At 38.4% G+C, this 19,497-nt stretch overlaps 1 pseudogene; it reads right to left on the bottom strand.

Annotated features, from left to right (window-relative positions):
• Positions 1 to 18,237, bottom strand: part of LOC127800898 (flowering time control protein FCA-like) — a 34,418-nt pseudogene extending 16,181 nt beyond the window's left edge.
• Between the last annotated feature and the right edge of the window lie 1,260 nt (positions 18,238 to 19,497).

Below are 19,497 nucleotides of genomic sequence, written 5' to 3'. Positions count from 1 at the left end.
AAAGGAAATTTCAAAGGGGTCAAAGTGCAAATTTTGAAAAAGCTGCCATTGCCATGGCCGACCAAGTTCTTGCCATCGTCGGCCAGCCTCCGACTGACGTCCTTGGGGTTGTCTGGAGGTACGAGAATGGGCCCCACCATGTGGGGAGTTGATTGGGTAGGGTATGGGGTCACAAATGGCCTAGCATGGCCATGATTTGACAGAAAATGGCAAGGCATGGCCGCGATCACTGGAAAATCGGGGAAAGGGGTGTACGTATCGAATCATTGCGATTTGAGGCCATTAAATGGTTTTAATGATGATAGAGGCATCAATTTGACCACGTATGGCTCGATTGGGCTTTGAAAACGAGTATAAATAGAGGTTCGAAGGTGACTGAATGCATCAAAGTTTAAACTTCAAATTTCCCACGTTTGGGAGTGAATCAGAGGTTGAGATAAGGGGCTTTTGTTCCCCATGTGTTGAGGGTCAATTCTAGAGAATTTCGTGAAGTTTCATCGAAGTTTGAAGGTGTTTCAGAGCTTGCCCGGAAAATGCAAAGCACCGGACTGTTATTTGGCCATTTGGGCAATTTCCAGCAAATGTTTCGACCATCGGAGGGTGCCATCGTGATTGGCTTAAGGAGATCTTCTAGAAGGTGTTGTCGGATCAACCATCGATATCATCGTCGGTCGCCATCGCCGGAGAAGATGATTGGAGAAGGTAAGAAAATAAAAAATAAAAAGAAGAAAAGAAAAAATAGGAGAAAATTCTAAAAATTCCTAAAAAATTCCAGAAAATCTAGAAAAATATTTTGAGAATTATTGTGAAGAAAAGTTTGGGAAATTATTTAAGAAATATTTATTTTTCAATTTTTGAAGAAAAATGAATTATGGAAATTAGAGAAAAATAGGAGAAAATTCTAAAAAAATCCTAGAAAATTCTAGAAAATTGAGAATATTGTTTTACACATTATTGTGAAGAAATATTTTGGAAAAACCTTGAGGAAGTATTTATTTTGAAATTTTCGAGAAGAAAATAGGAAGAAAATTATAGAAAATTGGAAAAAATAGATATTGATATTCTTTTGAATGAATATGATGTCTAGGAATCGTTAAGACTCGAGGTTGAGCATTAGTGCGATTACTTGAGGTTTGAAACGAAAATCGAGGCCAGACACATTATTCGAGACATTCTGAGTTACGTTCGAAATGAGTAGTTTACTACCAAAACTTAGCTTGTTTATACAAATAGTCTGATTTGTAAGAGTTCTTACCCCATACTTGATTTTATTGTGAGAGATTCTACTTCAACTTGGTTTATTTTAGGTGTTCCGACCCTATACATGATTTGTTTATACAAATGATTTGACCTGTGATAGGTTCTTTGCATATGGATAGTTCATCCAAAGTGGTTGTTTACATGTACATTGAATTTTGTATTGAAATTATGTGCATGCAAATGTTGGTTTTATATGATGCATGTTTTATGTTGTGGCATTACCATGGTTGTGTGATGTCCATGTGGGATGTGGGTTATCAACATGTGTGTGGCACTTGAGTGATGGCACTCGGGATGCGTGCCAAGGATTCATGCTATGTAACCCACTTGGGACGAGGCTAAGACGGACTTCACCCTACGATACTCAAGTGGCGGGGCTGATAGTGGACACCACCCCGGTTGTTGGCTCAAGTGGCAGGGGCCGAGAGTGGACACCACCCCAAGTGCCTTTGAGAAATAGCATTATTGCCTAGGTGGACGTTGATTCCGAGGATAGTATTGATCATCTTGTGGCCAAGGGTTGTGTTGAGATCCGGATTGCTTTTGTGTGAGAGCGTAATGCCTAACATGATATAAGGGTGATACCCGGGTTCATGCGTTGACGTTATCCCTCTTAAGCAGGATTGTATTATGCCAATGTATCGATGAGGTTGTGTTGCCTTTAGAGAGATTACATTTTTCCCGGTTAGGGTTAAGGGCTATGTAGAATTCTCTTGGGCTGAGACATGTCGGGATATGTCGGTTTTGTTTCATGGTCTTGCATATATTCATGAAAATATTTTTGAACTCTCACTTAGATGATTCAACATCTAATTTGGACTTTGTTTCTGAAATATTCAAACGTTTCAGGTGAAAGCAGTGACGCTAAGGGAAAGGGCATTATCAAGATGTAATGGTAGTGACATAATAGATCTTTTGTAGTTTTTTTTATTATGTACGAGATATTCAGTTGTAGGCGTATTATTTTGGTAATGTCATTTTGAACATCGACGGTACGAATTCTATATTATGAATAAAGGAATTATGGTTTTGTATTATTGAGGTTTCGATTCTTACTTCCACTGATGTGATTGATATTACCTATCTTAGCTTATTCATTTAAGTTGATATGCTGAGAAAGTAGATCGAGATTGTCGGGGTTTAATTTATGTTGAAAAAAAAAATATCCCCAAAATTTCAAATTAATGCGTGCTTTGGAAAAACGAGGGTGTTACAAAAATCATTCTGCCCATCAAACTTCTTGATATCATATCGAGTGACAGAGGCCATAGAAGCCATTCTTGCGACCATTTCTATCGATTTCTAATGGTTCTTGGCTTTCTTGATGAGTCAACCTTGCTCTAATACCAATTTGTTGAATTGGGAGCACTAGAATTCCTCGATATTGCCAATACACAACCACACACACACAGGTTTACCCCACAACAGAAAATTAAGAACATAAATGAAAGATAGAGTAAGAACATGCAAACCACACGAAGAACACAACGTTTTTATCCTGGTTCAGATCACAATTGTGATCCTACATCCAGCCTCAGTCTCGAGAACAATCCACTATGAAATCTTGAAAGAAATCAATACACAAGAACCCTCACACGGGTACAGTAGCTTTCTAAGATTACAAAGACTATCTTGAACTCTAGCTTTTCTCTCAATTCACTGCACTCACATAACAGAATGATTTTTTCAAGCGACTGCCCCCCCTGCCTTCTATTTATAAACAATTAGGGTAGACCATACAAGGAATATAAAAGATTACACATTTCCTATTATACCCCTCATACATATGCCACTATTAGACTCATTCTATCTTAACTAATTCTGCTGCTTGAATATTTCGAGAATTCCCTTGATTCCTTCTAATTCTTCTTAGCTATACTCAATGCAAAACACAACAATAACTCTTGTTAAAGCTAAATTTTGAATGAGTTTAATAGAACAGATCACTATCGCTAAATAATTTTATAATTCTAATCTTATAAGAGTCTTGTCAGGACCAAGTCAAAGTTAACAACAAATTTGTTTAAGGTTAGTTCATTTCATGATGAATCCAACCTCAATGAGTTTTTAACAAGCCACAGGTAGAGATAAAGTAGCTCGATTTTATTTTATAGTCCTACAGAAAAATGCCACCTCTTCCAGCTTCCTCAATTTACGCTTAATCTTGAAACTGTTAACCATAAAAGCACGCATAGTATTCAAACTATTAAGCAGCAAACCACGGCAAAAGAGAGAATTTTATTTTATAGTCATATGCATAAACCGACAAGGCAACCCATCAAGTCCTCCAAACTCAAATCCCTCTATCCTCCTTAAACCACCCTATCAATCATCATGACCAGAACCTCCGCGACTAACACAAAAGACAAAAGAAACAACTGATCCTAATACCTTTAGGCCCTTAGAAATATCAAAACATTATGTTGGAACAGTAATAACAAACTTGGAAGCTTAATCATGGAACTATTTCATGTCCATAGAAAACATAAACAGATATAAAGAAATTTTATTTATGCACAAAAGGATATGAGAATCATAAAAGAGTAAAGAAACTGATGGATGGTAAAGCAAGACAAGAAGGGAATGTAGAAATCACTACTACTAACTTGTGAAGATGAGGTCATAGGTCTTTGGACTAAGTGGACCAGAAGCATTAGAGAGGGCATGTCCAGTGATGGGTTCCTTAAGGTATGGTGCTCCCCTGCAACAGGTAAATCCCAGAACAACTCAACTAAAAAACTAAAATAAGAAGAAAGAGGATGACAGAGGCACAAATGTTCTGACAGACCTAACAACTGATTCTTCAAAACGAGAAGCAACACTTGAACTGCCAAATTTACAATTATCCCTGAAGTGAAATAAGAGAAAGGAATGTTAATCTTCTAACTTCTGATTATAAAAAGCAGTTTATCTCAAAGGAAGAAGACAAGCCAAGGGAAAGAAAAACATACAAATACTCTCACCAAAAAAAAATAAAAAAGAACAAGCTAAGTAACATAGACCCCAATAATTTGTTCACCCAGATAATAATTGAACTCTTATGCAAGATGAAAAAATGAGCAATTGCTTCTTCTCTCAAAAGCATTATATTATCATGCAAACACGGTCTTGTAGAATTTGCTATAATTAACAATATATTGCATAAAAAAGTCATTAACTGCATACAAAAAGAACAAATAAATAAGACATCTTTCAGAAGGAAATACCTCGAATCTCCAGTCTTGGGCTTCTTAGGATCCGCAAAACGAACAATCAATGGCTGATCACATCCCTAGATATAATTATTAGGGGGGAAATTGTGACAATGGAATACCATCACAATGAATCAGAATGTGAGACAAATTCAAGAAAAAATAAATACCCTCATGACATAGGTTCCATTTAGAGCGTTGATTGCAGCTACTGCCATATCTCTATGAGAAAATTGAATGAATGCACACCCTTAAAACATCATAGTAAGATCAGTAAAGACTTGCATTGGAACCTTCAAATGAGAGATGAAATAGAATAAATTTGGCAGCACAAGCAACAAAAAGCAGTAGCACAACTTTTGTATTAGGTTTACATTCATTTGATCTAGATTAGCTCAATAATGCATTACAACTACCAAATAAGAATGAAAAATGCTAGATTTTGCAATAAAGGAAACAAAAAGCTTCACACAATCTTTGCTTTGGATACGTGTGACAGACAATTTAAAATAATTTAGCTAGAGCCTCAATAAAATGAGAGGTAATTCTAATCACTGGTTTCAAGGAAAAAAATACTTGGTGCTCAAAATCTAAAGATTCCTGACACAGAGAGTTAAGGCTAGAAACAACCAATTACTACCACATTGATCACATATCATCAGTAGAACCTCCAAATTAACACAGAATGCCCAAGAGGCATAGGAAATTCAGAGATCATTTTCCAATCTCTACTGCAACTTTTACATAAAAAAAGGCATGGAGAATTGACTTGTGCAACAAAATTAAATTGCAAGATCAGTGGACATACCACGACTTTGCCTCAGTTCGTCACGGACAATGTAGACATCTTCAATAAAACCATAAGCAGAAAATATCTGAAATTGAGCACAACATACAACAGTTGTTCAAAGAGAGAAAATGCACAATGCCTACATTGAAATGTGAAGTAGAATGTTCTCTTATCATTTTTTGAGTAAGAAGAACTAACAAAAAAAAAGGTCCAACCATTGAGTACATCATAGCTTGCTTATTGTACTGAAGACAAAATATAAGCAATGTTGTCAATTTATCAATTCAAAAGTATGATGTCCCACACTTGAATAGTTCAATACTGAAAACACAATCCCATCAATTTAGGATTCCTTATGAGATGAAGAATATCTGCCATGCCATTTTGCAACAATTATGATAGGATCCCAGATAGAAATCCAAACAGCAATCAAATATCAATAGCTATCAGAATTTCCAGCCAAGAACAAGAACAACCCAGGGCATTCGAGAGGCCCTCTCTCTCCAGAATTCTCTTACCAAAAACCAGCTAGCTTTCTCTCTCTTCTCCCCTGCTATTTATACCTCTCCTCCCCTCCTTTCTAACTAAATTCCCCTGCACATACTGATTATTCCCTTAGCACGTGGATTACAATTCTACCCCTCCTATGCGCACATGCTGGTTGTTACACCTGCATGTGCTAACCCCTTATTCTAATCTTCATGCCTGCTACTGCTTGTGGCATCTTCGGTAGGTCCGGTGCACTGGCGGCCTATCATTACTCCCCTCCCGCACTTTCACCTTGTCCTCAAGGTGAAAAGTCGGAAATTGTTGCCGAATCATGTTGTAGGGCTCCCAAGTTGCCTCTAATGGTGGCAAGCCCTTCCACTATACCAAGACCTTCAGCCCACGCAAGTTAGAACCCTTCTAGGCCAAACTCCCAGCACCGCATTTGGTTCAACCTTCATCTCTAAGTCTACATTCAGCTGGTGGGGAATCTCCACTCTTGCCCCCACCTCTCCTTTGGCCTCTCTTAGATGTGACACATGAAAAATAGGGTGAACATGGTAATGTGCCGGTAGAGCCAGTTTATAAGCCATTGGCCCCACCCTCTGCTCAATTGCAAATGGCCTATAGTACCTAGGAGCCAACTTCTCATTAGGGCGGGCTACTAAGGACTTCCTTCGGTATCCGGTCAGCCCCCCTTTTCATGATCGCTTGAGCTCTTGCCAGTTGGTCCTTGAGTTCTTCCAACGCTTGATCCCGCTCCATCAGTTGTTGTTCTACTGCCGACACAAGGGGTAGTTCCCTTGTCAAACCTTATCAAGGTTGGCGATTCCCTCCCGTAAACTGCTTGAAAAGGAGTTACCTTTGAAGCAGTGTGGTATAATGTGTTATACCACAATTCAGCCCATGGCAGCCATGCATACCATCCCATAGGTAACAACGCAAGTACGTCTCTAGGGTCTGATTGAAGACCTTCGTTTGCGGGTGGTAGGCCATGCTATGATTAAGTTTAGTACCTTGAAGTTGAAACAACTCCTCCCAAAAACGGCTCATGAATACCTTGTCTCTATCTGAGACAATAGACCGGGGCATGCCGTGAAGCCTCAATATCTCTTTGACGAAAATCCCAGCCACTACTCTTGCTGTGAACAGATGTTTGAGACCAATGAAATGTCCATATTTGTTGAGTCTGTCCACCACCACAAGTATAGAATTCATATGGCCCGACCTTGGTAAACCCTCAATAAAATCCATGGTTATATCATCCCAAATCTGACCGGGAACAAGAAGAGGTTGTAAAAGACCCCCCGACGTTAAAGATTCATACTTATTTTGCGGGCAAACATCATAATTTCTCACATATTGGCATATGTCACGCTTCATACCAGCCCAATACACACTCGCTGCAATTCGTTTATATGTTTTCAAGAACCTTGAATGACCTCCTACACTTTCGTCGTGACCCTCATGGAGCAATAATGGAATTAGGGAAGAACCCTTAGGCAGGAACAACCACCCTTTGTAAAGGAGCTGGTCACCCACCAGCTGGAAATCTGATTGGGAAGCCGGATCCTGCTATAACTCCCTTATAATTCCTTGTAAGTAGGCGTCTTTCTCCACCTCTCGGGCCAGCTGGTCTAGTTGAACCACCTTTGGAACCGTTAGAGCTAATAGGGCTGCCGGGTGATTGATTCTCGAAAGGCTATCCGCTACCTTATTTTCTAACCCAGGGTGGTAGTGTATCTCGAAGTGAAACCCCATCAACTTCAACATCCATCTTTGATATTCCAGGCTCACCATTCGTTGCTCCAATAAAAACTTCAAGCTTTTCTAATCTGTCCTTACAATGAACTTTCTTCCAAGAGGTAATGCCTCCATTTTTGAACTGCAAACACCATGGCCATTAGCTCCCTTTCGTAAACCGATTTTTTTTTCTCTCTGACAGCTTAAGAGCATGACTGAAGTATGCAACTAGCCTATGATTCTGCATCAATACCGCCCCTAACCCTTGCCCTAAAGCATCAAACTCAATGATAAATGGTTGATCGAAATCTGATAGTGCTAGAACCGGAAGTGACACCATCGCTGTCTTGAGCTGCTGGAAAGCTCGCTCAGCTTCCCATCCTAGAAAAAATTATTCTTCCTTAGTCTCTTTGTGAGGGACCACGCTATCTTGCCATAATCTCTTACAAACCTCCTATAGTACCCCATGAGACCGAGGAATCCCCTCAATTCCTTCAAAGAAGTGGGTGCGGGCCAGTCCACCATGGCTTGCACCTTATAGCGATCAGCCGACACGCCTTGCTGGGAGATGAAGTGGCCAAGATACTCAACTTCCAACTACCCGAAGGAACATTTTTTCTTGTTTGCAAACAACTGATTTTCAGCCAACACCTTCAGAACACAGTGCAAGTGCTACACATGTTGTTCAAAATCTTGACTATAAATTAATATATCATCAAAAAATACTAACACAAATCGTCTCAAATACTCCCTGAATACATCATTCATTAAGGATTGGAAGGTGGCCGGTGCATTCATCAATTCGAAGGGCATGACGAGGAATTCATAATGGCCCTCGTGTGTTCGAAATGCAGTTTTAGGCTCGTCCCCAGCCTTGACTCGAATCTGATGATAACTAGATTTGAGATCCAGTTTCGAAAAAACCTTAGCGCCAGGTAATTCATCTAGCAGCTAGTCAATGACTGGGATTGGAAACTTGTCGGGGATTGTTACTTTGTTTAGAGCCCGGTAATCTACACAAAATCTCCATCCCCCGTCCTTTTTAATGAGCAGCATCGGGCTGGAATAGGGACTGACACTTGGCTTTATAATTCCAACTGCCAACATCTCACGTACCATCTTCTTGATCTTGTTTTTTTTTTAAGATAAAGATAGCGGTAAGGCCGAACACTGACCGGAGGAGTGTCGGGTAGAAGGTTGATGGCATGGTCCTTGTTTCTGGTGGATGGCAGTCCCTCCGAGTTGGCAAAAACCCCTTCGAACTCGGCCAATAATTCCTCTAAACTCCGGGGCAATCCCACTTGCAATTCGTTGAACTCGGCAGCCACCTCTCCTATTTCCAGCAATTCTCCTTCCCCATTTTCTTTAAACGCCTTCTTCATAGCTTTTAGGGAGACTAATGTATTACTTAAGCTAGGGTCACCCTGCAAAGACACGACCATTCCCCCTACCTGGAACTTCATGGTCAAATTCCTCCAATCCACACTCATTTTCCCCACCGATGCGAGCCACTTCATGCCAAGAATGACATCGGAACTCCCTAACTCAAGTGGAAGGAAATCTTCCACTATCTGCAAGTTATCAAGGATCAGTTTCACCCCCTTGCAAATTCCCGCTCCTTGTACAGCCATCCCGATTCCCATTATCACCCCATATCCAGCCGTTTCTATCCTAGGCAAACTCAAACGTTGCACCAACTCGGACACTATGAAGTTGTGAGTTGCTCCTCCATCCACAAGAACCACTACCGATTGCCCTTCTATGTGTCCCCTTAGCTTCATCGTTTGTGGTGTAGTCAATCCCACAATCGAATTCATGGATAACTCGATCACTTCCCCCCCATTTCCCAACTCTTCATCACCCCCCTGCACTGCTTCTTCCTCTCCTATCGCCTCGCCTATTTCTTCGTCATAGATCATCAAAACTTGGAGCTCCTTGTTTTTGCACCTATGGCTTATCGAATATTTTTCATCATAGCGAAAGCAAAGGCCCTTCTCCCGCTTAGCCTTCCACTCAGCCTCACTAAGCCTCTTAAAAGGGAAGCTTCCACCATTTCTAGCGATGTGAAACCGGGGTCCCGGTTAGGTCATGGACTTTTGGGAGGAACCCAAACTCTTCGTCGATATTGGGGACATCCAACTAGTGACCATGGGTGCTATAGAGTACCCGTTCTTGGGTGGTCCGATTGCTCGATGGCAATTCTAAAGAGCTATGTTCTTGTCCTCAATATTTTGAGCCACCACCATAATCCGATCGAGCCCCCATGGTTGCAGCACCCTAATCTCAGCTCTTATCTCCGGTTTGAAGTCGTTTAGGAATTGGCCTTCCAAAAACGCCTCTGTCGCGGCCAACGTCTCAAACATCAGTCGATACTCCTTAACAGTTCCCTCCTGCCGAAGAGCCAAGAAACGCTCCTCCAACGACCCCTCTTGAGTGGGGTGAAACTAGCCCAGAATTCCTTACTTCAAGCCTTCCCAACTCTGAATTCCTCTTCGCCTTGTCTCCCATTGGAACCAAGACAGAGCCGCAACTTCGAAACACGATGCTGCAGACTCTATCTTCTCCTCGTCCGTTAGTTGATTGACTGCAAAATACCTCTCAGCTTGAAAAATCCACTCATTTGGATTCTCTCATTCGAAAATGGGCATCTCCAATCTCCTTCCCCATATGTCCGATCGGTACCCACCCCTGACTCCTCGTTCTGAGTCGCAACCTCTCACAACCCCAAGGGTTACTTTGGAATCCATGGTGAATTCCGAAGGCCCTTCCCGCTCCTTGGACTTGCTCTTCCTCTCTCGCTCCTGCTCGTCCCACTTCATTTGCATGAAAGCGAAATATTCGAGCATCACCGCCGCATTTTGTTCCACCACCTGGATATCACCTCTAATGTCTTTGACTCCCCTTTGCATGCCTTATGTTACTATTTTGCCTAAAGTAATTGAATGCTGGATTTAAAGTCGAAATCAGGAAGAAATAAAGATGATTTGGCAACAGTTAGTTAATAGGACATAAATGTAACTAATTGTAATTTTTAAGGGTAGATTTGACTTTTATGAGTTAGATATTCTTTCTTTAGTGGTTCCGCTTTTCTATTCTATAAATAGAAGTGGGCGGAGGTCAGTCTCATCATCGAAACTGTTATATCTTTCATTCCTTGTGTTCAGATACAGTGAGAGGCGAGAGAAAGAGTTGTGCGATTATAGTTCTTGTTGTCTTCATTAGAGTATTGTATTCAAGAGGCAAGGTGAGGTGAAAGAGGGGTATTCTTGTACTGGTTTCTAATTCGTTTCTAGTGGATTGGTTGCTTCTTGGATTGCTGGATGTAGTGCCATGTAAATGGCATGAACCAGGGTATATCTTGTGTGTTGCAATCTGGTTTGGTTTTCTCTACTTTTAATTCTGTTTTTCATTATCTACTTTCAGTCTTCAATATTGTTTGAATTCGGTAAGGTTCTTGAGTGATTCTTGAGAGATCATAGTCTCGGTTTCAACACCTTCCATCTTCGACTCCAATTCATCCACTCTCTACGTTAAGTTCACCATCAGGGTCGGAACGACTCTGATACCAAATTGATAGGATCCCAGATAGAAATCCAAACAACAATCAAATATCAATAGCTATCAGAATTTCCAGCCAAGAACAAGAACAACCCAAGGCATTCGAGAGGCCCTCTCTCTCCAGAATTCTCTTACCAAAAACTAGCTAGCTTTCTCTCTCCTCCCTTGCTATTTATACCTCTCCTCCCCTCCTTTCTAACTGAATTCCCCTACACATACTGATTATTCCCTCAGCATGTGGATTACAATTCTACCCCTCCCATGCGCACATGCTGGTTGTTACACCTGAATGTGTTGACCCCTTATTCTAATCTTCGTGCCTTCTGCTACTTGTGGCGTCTTTGGTAGGTTTGGTGCACTGGCGGCCTATCAAATTACTTGCAAAAATTCTAGCCGTGAATGCAGTATACAAGAATGTAAGTGAAATGAGGTGGCTCTAGCTGACAAGAGTATATTTAGAGGACCTATGAAGTATTGACACACGTGGACGAATTTTTTAAAAGCCAACGTACAAAAGCATATCGTGCACTTTCAAATTATATATTCTTGTTGCTCCTTCATCTTAATGTCTATGCTATAATAAAATATGTCCCCATTGCACAAGGCTCCCCACTTGTGAGGATTGAGGGAGGGTTGTTTTGGTACACAGCCTTACCCTTGCTTTTACAAAGAACCTGCTTCCACAACGCAAATCCATGACCTTCTAGTCACAAAAGAGCAAGCTTATCTTTACTACCAAGGCTCACCCTCTAAGCCTATATCACATGAAAAGAGAGAATTTCTTTTCCACATTCTAGGTTATTTTCTTTGAACATGTAATATGTTTTGCGCATTCTTAATGAACCAAAGTGTCTACAGTTTATGAAAGCTTAATAAAATCATAAGAAAAGTTGGAAGAATTTGGGTGCTTGACATGGACATGACATCATGTCAAGAGATGTGTTTCTTAATTGAGAACCTAGTATCACAGTTAACCCAGAACTGATTATGCATTAGGCATAATCTACCTCTGCATATATGAAGGAATATTAAAACTTAAGAAATAAGGATTTCTAGTTTTGTTTTTTTCCAATCATTGTGTGGTATAAAGCTAATAGCTTGAAGCATACTTCTTCAATTTCCCTTCTTGAAGCTTGCTTGTTCAAACAACCAACATACAATTTGAACTCTGGTGCCCCCAAACCCCCTGTCACAAAAGAGAGAGAAAAGGGAAAAAAATAATAATATTAGAAATTGATGGAGATCAAAAATAAGAATCACATCAATGGTGAGTACAAGAAGATGCTTTCTCTTAGCATTCAGAAATACTTTTACAAAAAGTAAAACTATTTAACCCTTTATCACACATTGATGTTGTTTCTCAATTAGGAGTAAGAATGTCCATGGCTCACATGAGAGGGCTACTGAGTTGCCAACATCATGCTAGTTCTATATAAAACCAATTCATCCTATCAAAGCTCCAGAAACTCACTTCATGTATGGCACTGCATTTGCTGAGGAATTTTATTGCAGTCATACCAGCTTGTATATTATTACATTAATTGGTACAAGTACTAGCAAAGGAAAAAAGTGAACAAAGAAAAATATCTTTTGATTGGAGACTTACCAATGCGTTCACGTTCCCCATCAGCATATTTAACTTTAATCGGCATCACTCCCTGGAGAAAGAAAAAATGGAAGACCACATAAATGAGATAAAACAAAAGCAAAGTTCTCAGCCCTCCAATGAGGGAACTCACTTCAGGAAAAGTATATTGATTGTGGAATGCTCTAACAGCTCGATCAGCTTCCTCTAGTGTTGCATATTTTACAAAACAGCATTCTGCAAAAGTAGGTGTCACATATAGGAATAAGAATACATGCCAATATGTCAGCAGCAGTCATTCATGGTAGCAGATAATGGACATGTTGCAGGGATGAAAATATGTACAAGTATGCAAATGGTAAAATGGAGGAAGGGAAGAAATCACCCACAAAGATGATCTGTCATGTAAGTGCGTAAGTCAGTTAGCAGTTATGAACCATAACTACTCTACTAACCAAACCCACATTAATAAGCTATTCCGTCTACCCTATGAACAATATTAACTTCAAAGCAGACTTAATTAAATCCACTTATTCTGAGCTTCAACCTTCAACTATACGGGGAAAGGCTTGCATTCCACAGTTGCCCCAATCAAAAATGAGAAAATTCCCATGACCAAACAAATAATAAGAAATAAACAACTAGGATAGTGTATAAGTTGTTGAGGCTTAAATTTTAGCCAGATGTCAATTGAGCACACAACTTGGCAAACAAACTTATACAAACTACAAAGTATATCAACTCTACACCTAAATTACCCTTGATAAGTCCAACCCTTTAGAGGATGACCAGGACAAACAGTAAGGATATCCTATATCTGGAGATGGACTAACAATACTGAGGTATCCCTGTATGCCATTTATCTGGAAACAAGCAGCTTGTAGGAGAAATTTTCCACATACCTTGTTGTTGTCCAGTTCTCTTATCTTTGAGCAGAACAACCTCAACTATCTCCCCATGCTCCTCAAACAAGAACCGAATCTGATAGGGAAGAAGCAATTAGCAATGCTTGCCTAATAAGAAGAACCAAATCTAATAAGGAAGAAGCAAATAGTTAATAATTGTCATCATAATGGATGAATATTACAACAACATAACAAGCCTTAATCACACTATGTGGGGCCAGCTACATAAATTCTAGCTCACCAATTATTTCAATGGATGATTGTTACAATAAGGAAAAAAATCATATCGTGTCTAAAGTGGAACGGGAAGACGACATGCAGTTAATAATTGTCTTTATGATGGAACATCCATAAGGTAAGTCAAATATCATACCATGTATAAATTAAGGGCATTTAAATGATAATATCATAAGAATATCATACAAAATGGGTTCTGTTAAACCCCAACCCTTAGGCCCGGTCCTGCAGCCCTTCTACAAGAAACTACAAGGGAACCATCAAGTGCCCTCAGCGTATAACATACCAAGCCTTCATCCAATTATGTGGGGTCGACTACATGAATTTCCACAAGTTTTAAGCTTCTTGTTGGCTACCTAACGCAACCCCTCCTTTATCCAGACAACAGATAAGAATCCATATGTCCTCAAAGTGCACCAGAAAATTTCCTTATTATATACATCGAGTGGATGACTCTTGTCCACAATTAAAATACCAACATATACAAAACTTCAAAGGAGATATCCCACAATAACTACAACAGGGGATGTAATGTTTAGCTTGTGCGATTTCCCAAAAAAAATAATAATAATAATAATAATAAATCCTTCTCATTCAAACTTACAACAGTGTTCTCGGCAAAATGTCTGTATACATGTTCTTATTCATGAAGACAATAATACCAGGCCACATGTTCAACAAAAAGACCAAGTCTCTAGTTCAGTCAGTGTCAGTCTCTGTTCCACTCCTGGACAGTGGTGTAGTAAAAATACCATATGATCTGTGATGCCCAGTAAGAAATATAAGCATGTGCTACACAAGCAAGCAACATGCTCACATGTCAATGAATGCAAGACAGATTAACAAGCCATTTTACAAATATGGTGGCTAGACCATGGCCCAAAATCACTACCTCAGTCAAAGCCCTGCCAGGGAATACAACCTCCTGCAAAATGTGGTCTCACATGACTGTAGGTGGAAACATACCTTGGTCATAACATTTGCATAAGCAAGCAACACATGCAAGATAAATAACATACACCAACATATGATGTGCAGCATTTAACCATCGGCAACTTCTTACCTTAATCAGGCTTTCCCTTTTTGTATTTCAGTATCAGTTCTTTGTAATGCCCTTTTAATTGGTTGTAGCTACAACAAAGAAAAGAGATCTCCAAATTTTCCTATAGCTTACTTCACCGCAGCAGGAATTCCACCAAACTCTTAATGTGTCTTTGTTGCCACTATATCACAGCACACACTGAACAGCTCCAGTTCGTCATTTTCCACTGATCATCGAGCTTCTGTTCCATCTTTCTGAACTTGGAAGCTCACACAATAGGGAATCTCTGCAAGTCTTTGCTGAATTCTGTTGTGCTTCCTCAATTCTGTCAGCAATCCTGCTTGCTGCTCACTGCTTCAGTAAGAAAATTTCCAATTGACACATATCTTTGATAAAGCCATTACAACCTGTATAGCTGTCCAAGATGGGCATATGCGAGTCATGCCTCTGTGGCATGAAGGCCACCTATATACCCCACCACAAATTTGTCCCCACACGTGGAGCTTATTGGCCAGCAAGCTACAAGATAATGCCACCTACCTCTTTAATTATTTCCTTCTCTGGCAGTTAATTAAAATTCCAGGGTGGCATATATAATAGTGATTACATGGTTAACATGGCATTCATGTATATCCATCATAACTTAAACTCTCTCTCTTATTAGGATAGTCTCAGCCAGCATGTATTGGGATAATTTCAAACTGCCTCTCCTTTAAGGTGACCCGTGTTTCAATAAAGTAGGTGTAGATACGAGCAAAAATACCACTTTTTCTTATATGATGGGCACTGCCACTAACATAATTTCTTTATCTCCTAGGTAATGGAGCACAACTTCATTCAGGCACTAAACCATAGTTACCTGGTTCGTGGAACGCTCAGTAACTGGGGTGTTGTATGGGGACATGGTACACCACTTTGCCTGAAACATAATACAGGGGGAGTAGGCTTCTTTGGTTGGCCACTTCAGGTTATGGTGCATTTAGTGCACATGAAACAAGACTTACCAAATTCATAAACATATGTTGTCATTGTTTAAAATTCATAATTTCATAGTTTCATACTCAGTTTATACAGAAGCAGTACATATTCCCATTTAAATCATAGAAAATATATGTTTAAAAATAAGTGTTCTAATGGTTCATACAAAATTATCAAATTTAAAATGATTATTTACTTTATATTTGAAATTTAAACAGCATTGAATTTGTATTTTCTTTAAATTAAGTTACATATATTCTCATGTAAATCATAGAAAAAAGGGTAAATTACCAAACAAATGCTGACCTTTTGGCTTTGTTTCAAGTTTATAACAAACTTTCAATTTTTCAACAATATAGCGAACTTTGTGTTTGGTTTCTCTTTTATAACAAACTTTTATTTTTCTCAATGGTATACCAAACTTTGTGTTTAGGTTTTCCCATAGCTGGGCTTCTGCTGACTCTCCCTGTATTTTTTTGTTTTAAATATATTTGTTTGGTTTATAATGTATATAGATGCGTATATAAACAAAATATAATTTTCCCAACTCAACATTTAACAGCACATCCAGACAGAGGTTACAGTACTATAAAATTGAAACTAAACACAAAGTTCAATATATTATTAAAAAAATTAAAATTGAAACAAAGACAAAAGTTCAGAAATTTTTTCTATAATTTACCCAAGAAAAAAATTTATTTTGAACCTAGACACCTTTGAAATCCCAATTGAAAGTCCACTCTCTCCCAGCAGAAAATAAAGCCAGCCCACTCTTTCTTCTCTCTATGTCACGACATTGGATACTTAGGATTAAGACATTTAGGGTTTTTAGAGAAAGACAATAGAGGTGGCGATGAAAATGGAATCTCATGGCACCCCCATTGGAACAGAAGAGCAGAGAAGCATTGTCAATAAGTGTTGCCAAGAAGCATTGCAATTCGAGCCAGCCCAAGACACGACCCACCAAGTTCCAGTGGGCACAAACGGGAACAAGGTTTCTCAGGGGGTAGGGCGAACCAGTTAACTATCCATCACAACACATCTATTTCATGTGTACCTCACGTCCTTTGTGGCTGACCTACTTCCTTGTTAAATGATCTCTTTTTTTTTCTGTGAATCTTGTTAAACAATCTCAACTATGCATTTCACGCTACCTAAAAATATAATGTAGTCATTATATTTTTAAATGAGTAAACAAAAGAATAAACAAGATGCTACTTGATTTCAAGGGTAACATAATGGCTCCCAATTCCACTCAAAACACGGACATGCTAACAGCAGAAAAATGTGTTGAGAAGCGATAAACCCAAAAATACACAAATAAGCCTTTATCTGCTGGTCAGGCTAGCCACAGACAGGAAAAAAAGGAGACGCCTAGAGGACTATACAAACGGTGAATAACAGAGTTATTCTAGGGGCCATAAGGCAGATCACATTTATCAGGGATATTATAAACCTTACCTCTTCTTCTGTTGCTGCTCTTGGTATGCCTCCTACGTAAAGTTTCACATAACTGCCACCATCCGCACCACCTAATAAACTGCAATTTCAATACTGTTTATCTAAAGAATTACAAAATCCAACAGAAAAGGGGGGAGGGCATGTAATGTAGTAGTAATAGTGAAATTCTAAATTGTAACAAACCATCAAAAGAACAATAAAATAAAACTTGGGGTTTTCAAAAAGAAGTGCTGGTTCACGGAAAGCAGTGAACTCACTGCAGCTGCGTCTGTAATCAATTTAAGCAAATCAAAGTAAACCAAATCACCATGTTCATGGAGGTATTGGTAAGCAACGGTAAAGGAAGGAGCTGCTAAAAAAGAAAAAGAAAATTGGGCACCTGGACCACGCGCGGAGTGAGAAAACTGTCTCTTCCGCGCAGGAAGAGGGAAAGAATGGCTAGAGGTGAAGTCCCCCCGGCTGCCGACTGAATCATTATATTCGGCATTGAAATTGTAATGGTGGCGGTGGTCGGGATGCTGGTAGTGGTGATGCTGCTGACGGTACTGATAAGGAGGGTAATTGTGTTGGGGCTGGTGGTTGGCATCGCCGGAGAAATCCCCCCTGTGACTGTCGAAGAATCGATCATGATAAGCTGCGGCATCATCGGAGATATCTCCGAACCAGTCCCCCCTCGGTCTATCTCTATCCATCTACAAGCATTCAAAAAAAAAAAAAAACCCTAACCCTAAGTGGACGCGACGCGACGAGTACTCCGGGTGGAGTGGACTGAAACAATCAGCAGCAAAGGAGAAACGGAGAGATAGGCCGGCACTGACCGCACTGTAATACTTTTGCCCTTGAATTGCTCCGTCGAGATTTATGGCAGCTGCAAATTACATTCGTTGCGTAAGCCGTCGCCTTTCTTCTACCTCAACTCGAAGGCGCGAGGATGTAGAGACGTGTACTGGTGAAGAAACGCAGAGCGGTGGACGTAGCAGCAAAATTTGACGTTTTCGAGTTCGCAACCTCATTTTTTTTTTTTTTTCTTTTTTGGGTCTTAATATAAACCCACTTCCTTCAGTAATCGAAGGCTGAACCACCCTCTTATCTTTTTTTAATTAATATATCTTACTAATACGCATAATTTGTGACACATTATGGATGCTTAATTAATTTATTTAGACGAAAGTAGTAATTTTCAGATTAGGGGGACAACCCTTTTCCTCCTCGGTTCATGTATGTTCATATAAAAAAATTAGATTGCGTTCTCTTTACTGTTTTTAAGTTATTTTTAATTTTAATTTTTAATTTTTTAAAATAATAAAAATGTCTTCTATTTACTTTTTTAAAAATATATTTTTAAAAATAAAAAAAAATTATAAATAAAACTCAAAACAACAAAAAGTTATTTTGAGTGTTTTCATTCAAAACAAACTCTAAACTCAAAACACATTTATTTATTTATATTTTATTATTTTAATAAAAAAATATTATAAAATTAATTAATTTAAAAATATATATATTTTTTAATAATATATTAACATTAAATATTTATAATTTATTTAATAATCAAATTTATTAAATAAAATATCATTAAAAAATATTTTCAAAATTTCAAAAAAAACGTATTTTCTAATTTTCTATTTTGAAAAATAATTTTTCAAAATAACAAAGATAATGCGTTTTCAATTTTTTAAAAATAGATTATCAAAATAGAAAAATAAAATGAATTCAAAACTGAAAATTGAAAAGTAAAAAGAACGCAACCTTAATTTTTTGATCTGAAACCTTAAGGTTACTCAAATAAATTATTTTTTTTCTCTAATCAGAGATTCTAATTAAAATAGATTCAAGCATGAATAAGAGATGTATTCATGATAGAATAAAATAAAAATTGACAAAATTATTATCCATTTATAACCCTTTTTTGTCTCTTATGAATTTGGGAAAATTGATGGAATAAACATGGACAAAATAACTTAATTTTGTGCTTTAACAACATTAAATTAAATTTAATGGTTTTCTAGAAGTCCAATTTCTTAACTTGAATTACAATCTATGTTTTTTATTGAAAATATTATGGTGATCATTTATTGTTTAACATCCTTAATCTTGGCTATTTTAATTACTCTTGTAAATAAAAAATATATTTTTTATTATTTTTGTCTCATAATTTAACATTTGAGAATAAAATATTACTTCATTTTTTTTTCCAGTCATTCTCATTTCATTCTTTTAATAAAATTATCTTAAACAAAGATAATCATAAAATATAAGGT

Source organism: Diospyros lotus, chromosome 1 (assembly GCF_014633365.1).
Source record: "Diospyros lotus cultivar Yz01 chromosome 1, ASM1463336v1, whole genome shotgun sequence".
Taxonomy (NCBI): Eukaryota; Viridiplantae; Streptophyta; class Magnoliopsida; order Ericales; family Ebenaceae; genus Diospyros; species Diospyros lotus.
The sequence above is the reverse complement of the archived record's forward strand: the minus strand, read 5'-3'. Positions and strand labels throughout refer to the sequence as shown.